The sequence below is a fragment of the Oryctolagus cuniculus genome, chromosome 18 (assembly GCF_051225735.1).
Source record: "Oryctolagus cuniculus isolate XC-2025 breed Fujian yellow rabbit chromosome 18, ASM5122573v1, whole genome shotgun sequence".
NCBI classification, from domain to species: Eukaryota; Metazoa; Chordata; class Mammalia; order Lagomorpha; family Leporidae; genus Oryctolagus; species Oryctolagus cuniculus.
The window spans coordinates 61,260,762-61,266,347 of record NC_142884.1 but is presented as its reverse complement, the minus strand read 5'-3'; positions in this window follow the sequence as shown (position 1 = coordinate 61,266,347).

Genomic DNA, 5,586 nt, shown 5'->3' with positions numbered 1-5,586 from the left:
TGGGCCATCCTCCACTGCACTCCCTGGCCACAGCAGAGGGCTGGCCTGGAAGAGGGGCAACCGGGACAGAATCCGGCGCCCCGACCGGGACTAGAACCCGGTGTGCCGGCGCCGCTAGGCGGAGGATTAGCCTAGTGAGCCGCGGCGCCGGCCACTACAGTTCTTTCTTTAGCCACTTTCCTCTCTAGGTGGGCCAGAATCAGATCTAAGTTCCCTCTATGAGATTTTGAGATTGGAAAAAAGAAAGACTTCAGTGCTACCTATGTTATAAATCAAAGGTCTGTTTGTTTATTGTATCAATACCACAATGTCATGGGGCCGGCACTGTGGCACAGCCAGTTAACACTCTGGCGTGAAGTGCCGGCATCCCATTTGGGAGTAGTCTTGGCTGCTCCACTTCCAATCCAGCTCTCTGCTATGGCCTGGGAAAGCGGTGGAGGTTGGCCCAAGTCCTCGGGCCCCTGCACCCACATGGGAGACCCAGAAGAAGCTCCTGGCTCCTGGTTTCGGATCAGCCCAGCTCCGGCCATTGTGGCCAATTGGGGAGTGAGCCATCGGATGGAAGACCGACCTCTCTCTCTCTGCCTCTCCTCTCTCTGTGTAACTCTGACTTTCAAATAAATAAATAAATCTTACAAACAACAACAACAATGTCATGGCAACTTTAAAGTAAGTTTTGTGGGACCAGCACTGTGGCACAGCAGGTTAAAGCCATGGCCTGAAACGCTGGCATCCCATATGGGCGTTGGTTCTATTCCCAGCTGCTCCTCTTCCAATCCAGCTCTCTGCTGTGGCCTGGGAAGGCAGCAGAAGATGGCCCAAGTCCTTGGGCCCCTGCACCCACGTGGGAGACCCAGAGGAGGCTCCTGACTCCTGGTTTTGGATCGGCACAGCTCTGGCCATTGCAGCCATCTGGGGAGTGAACCAGTGGATGGAAGACCTCTCTCTCTGTCTCTACCTCTCTCTGTAACTCTTGTCTTTCAAATAAATAAAATAAATCTTAAAAAATAAAATAAAATAAGTTTTGTAAAAAAAAATCCCTTTTGGGGCCGGCGCTGTGGCGCAGTGGGTTAACGCCCTGGCCTGAATCGTCGGCATCCCATATGGGTGCAGGTTCGCAACCCGGCTGCACCACTTCCGATCCAGCTCTCTGCTGTGGCCTGGGAAAGCAGTAGAAGATGGCCCAAGTCCTTGGGCCCCTGCACCTGTGTGGGAGACCCAGAAGAAGCTCCTGGCTCCTGGCTTTGGATCAGTGCAGCTCTGACCGTTGCGGCCAATTGGGGAGTAAACCATCAGATGGAAGTCTCTCTCTCTCTTTCTGCCTCTCCTCTCTGTGTAACTCTGACTTTCGAATAAGTAAATAAAAATCTTTTAAAAAAAAACCTTTATTTATTTTTATTTGAAAGGCAGGGAGACACACATACCCAGAAATAGACAGTTGGAGAGAGATCTTCCATTCACTAGTTCATTCTCCAAATGCTTATAACAGTCAGAGCAGGGATAGGCCAAAGCCAGGAGCCCAAACTCCTTCTGGTTCTCCCAGGTGAATTGCAAGGACCCAGGCACTCAAGCCATTATCTCCCAAGGTGCATTAGTAGAAAGTTGGAATGGAAGTGGAAGAGCTGGGATTCAAACTGGCTCTCTGATATGGGCTATGCATCCCCAGCTGCAGTTTGACTGTGTCACAAAGCCTGCCCATGTTCTAGATATTTCTCCTCCTCCCCCTCCTCTTCCCCTTTCCCCTTCTCTACCTCCTTCTTCCTCCAACTCTCCCCTTCCCCCCTCCTCCCCGTGAGGGGGGACAGCACTGTGACATAGTAGGCTAAGCATTTCTCCCATATGGGTGTTAGTTCTAGTCCTGGCTGTCCTTTTAGTCCTTCTAATCCAGCTCTCTGCTATGGCCTGGGAAAGCAGTGGAAGATGGCCCAAGTCCTTGGGCTTCTGCACCCATGTGGGAGACCCAGAAGAACCTCCTGGCTCCTGGCTTTGAATTGGCACAGCTCTGGCCATTGTAGCCAATGGGGAGTGAACCAGTGGATAGAAGACCTCTCTCTCTCTCTCTGCCTCCCCTCTTTCTGTGTAACTTTGACTTTCAAGTAAATAATAAATAAATCTTTTAAAAAAAGAAAGTAGTTATACCATTAGGAAGCCAAACAGCCCATAAAAGGGTCCACATGTAGAGGACCAATGCCCTGGGCCCTGTCACCCCAGTGGACTCCTAGCCTACAGATGGAAACAACTTGTGAGTTATGAGATGGAGTCATCTTGGAAGTGTATCCTCTGGCCCCAGCTGAATTCATGTGGAGTAGAGATGAGCTGTACTCAGTTTGCACATTTGTAAGTAAATACTGTTATTTTAAGTCACCTGAACAATTAAATTTTTCAATATTTATTTGAAAGCAGAATGACAGATCTTCCTTCACTGGATCACTCCTCAAATGGCCATGGGCCAAGGCCATGAGCACAGAACTGCATCTGAGACTCCCACATAGGTGGTATGGGTTCATGAGCCTTCTTCTGTTGCCTTCCCAGGCACATTAGCTGAATGTAATTGGTAGTCCAATGTGGGATGCTAGCATTGTAAGCAACAGCTTAATCTGCCATGCTATAATGCCCATTCCTAATTTCAATTTTTTTAAAGATTTATTTATTTCAAAGAGTTGCAGAGAGAGAGGGAGAGGCAGAGAGAGAGACATCCTCCATCTGCTAATTCACTCCCCAGATGGCCACAAAGGCCGGGGGCTGGTCCAGGCCAAAGCCAGAAGCCAGGGGCTTCTTCCAGGAATCCAACAGGGGCACCAGGAGCCCAAGCACTTGAGCCATCATCTACTGCTTTTCTCGGGCCATTTGCAGGGAGCTGGATCGGAAGTGGAGAAGCCGGACAGGAACTGGCACCCACGTGGGATGTCACATCCCAGGTGGTGGTTTTACTGTTAGGAAAATGGCAAAGTCTTATCTATGGTGCAATCTACACCCTGATCTACATCGTAGGTCCTAGCCCCGCCGCCACTGCTGAAAGCCAGGTAGCCACATGGCCCAACCACCGGTGTCAAGCTCCACCCCCAACCTAATGGGATTCACTATTCCTACTTCCCTTCCCGCCCCCTGGAAAAGGGATATTAGACCTGCTCTCTGGAGGCATGCTCTTTTTTCCTTCTTCGCCCCTACACTCCGGTCTGCTGGGTTTTCCCCAGTAAACCCCTTCCCTTACTCTGGTGTTTGGGGTGTTTTGTGGTGATTTTACATTTACCCCTGCCACCATAACACCCTTAAATTTTTTGTTTAAGATTTATTTATTTATTTGAGAGTCAGACACACAGAGAGAAGGTGAGGGGAGAAGTCTTCCATCCGATGGTTCATTCTCCAGTTGGCCACAACTGCCAGAGCTGCGCTGATCTGAAGCCAGGAGCCAGGAGCTTCTTCCCGGTCTCCCACACGGGTGCGGGGGCCCAAGGCCTTGGGCCATCTTCCACTGCTTTCCAAGGCCGCAGCACAGAGCTAGATCAGAAGTGGAGCATCCAGGGCTGGAACTAGCGCCCATATGGGATGCCAGCACTGTAGGCGGTGGCTTCACTCCCTATGCCACAGCGCTGACCGCTAAAAAAAATTTTTTTAAAGATCTATTTACTGGGGCCTGCGTTGTGGCAGAGGGGTAAAGCCACCGCTAGCCACACCAGCATCTCATATGGGCGCCATTTTGAGTCCCAGGTGCTCCAGCTGCCTGCTAATGGCCTGGAAAAAGCGCCAGAGTGTTTGGGCCCCTGCCTCCCTTGTGTGGGAGACCCAGACGAAGCTACTGGCTCCTGGCCGTTGAGGCTATCTGGGGAGTGAACCAGAGAACACATGACCTCTCTCTGTCGCTCCCTCTCTCCATATAACTCTTTGAAATAACAAATACATATTTTTCTTAATATTCTTTTTTTTTTTTTTTGACAGGCAGAGTGGACAGTGAGAGAGAGACAGAGAGAAAGGTCTTCCTTTGCCGTTGGTTCACCCTCCAATGGCCGCCGCGGCCAGCGCGCTGCGGCCGGCGCATCGCGCTGATCTGATGGCAGGAGCCAGGAGCTTCTCCTGGTTTCCCATGGGGTGCAGGGCCCAAGCACTTGGGCCATCCTCCACTGCACTCCCTGGCCACAGCAGAGAGCTGGCCTGGAAGAGGGGCAACCGGGACAGAATCCGGCGCCCCGACCGGGACTAGAACCCCGTGTGCCGGCGCCGCAAGGTGGAGGATTAGCCTAGTGAGCTGCGGCGCCGGCTCCTTAATATTCTTTTTAAAATATTTTATTTATTCCCGCCCTTGTGAAGTCCAGAGTCCAGTCAGTGGGCAGGCAGGACTCCCAGCAAGTTTGGCCCACACGGGGTACTGCGAAGGGAGAGTGCCTCCGAGGCACCGGCCCAGGTCGCGGAGAGGGCGAGGGCTGCAGAGAGAAACTTTTAGAGGGGCTGGCGGTCCCCACGAGGAGGTTGGTCAGAGAGGGTGGGGGCCGGGCGCGCAGGGCTGACGCCTCCGGGGCCCCCAAGTCTGAGGAGGCTGTCTGGGGGTGCGCCGGGACAGCCGGCAGGGCCGGGGGGTGGGGGAAGCAGGTTTCGTGGGCCCAGACGGGAAGCGGCGGCTCCACCGGGAGAGAGCGAGCGAGGCGTCCAGCCCAACGGCTGCGGCCGGGGGCTGCTGAAAGTGGCGGGAGGTGAGGGGCGGCCGAGGAGGAGGGGCCGGGCGGTCAGCTCGGGGTCCCAGAGGCGGCCTGGAGGAGCTCGGCCACGCTGAGGTGGTCCTGGGGTTTTCTGATAGGGAGAGAGAAATAGTCGAAAGGAGGCCCGGAGAGATAACGATGCTTGAGGAAAGCCAGCGAGATAAGTTATCTGAAGCCCTGGCGTAGAAAGTGAAAGAAGAGCGCGGGGCTAACAAGTCAACGGCTGGGTAAAGGAATCCCCGCGAAGTCAGGCAGTAAAAGAGAAAGTTAAAGGTCGTGGCCAAAGCACCTCGCGTGCTGTCCCCAAGCGGGACAGCAGCGCCCAGCCGCCTCCGCCGGCGCGAGAGGGTGCGGCCCACGCGCCCTTCGCGCGGCGAACTCGTCCTCCCGGCACGCGGAGACGAGCGAGACCGAGATGACGGCAACCGGGGAGGTGGCGTCAGGGTTGGCGGGAAGCCCTGGGCGGGACTGGGGTGGCCCCTGCGGTCTGGCCTGCTCCACCCGTCCCGGAGTGACAGAAATGCCCTCGGGCGCTTAAGAGGCCCAGGGCGCAGAGCCAGGGCAGCCCGCGCCCCGTCTCACTTCTTAGGCCCAAGAGGTGGCCACGCGTTTCCCCCATTTTGCAACTACTTCACGTGGGGCCCAGAGAGGGCCAGCCCCTCACTCAAAGCCACACAGGAACCAAGCCCTTCCCCGGGGCGTGGAGCCTCTCACTCCCGCCCAGGGGTCTTCACCGCACCAGGGCCCCCCCTCGGGGAGGAGCCTCCCGAGCCCCTCCTGCTCCCCGCCCCCGAGGGGCGGCCCGGGGGGCGGGCGGAGGAAGTGAGCGCAGCGGGGAGGAATGCGAGCGGGCGGGGCGCGCCGGCCCTGGGCGGCGGGGACAGCGGCGGGCGCG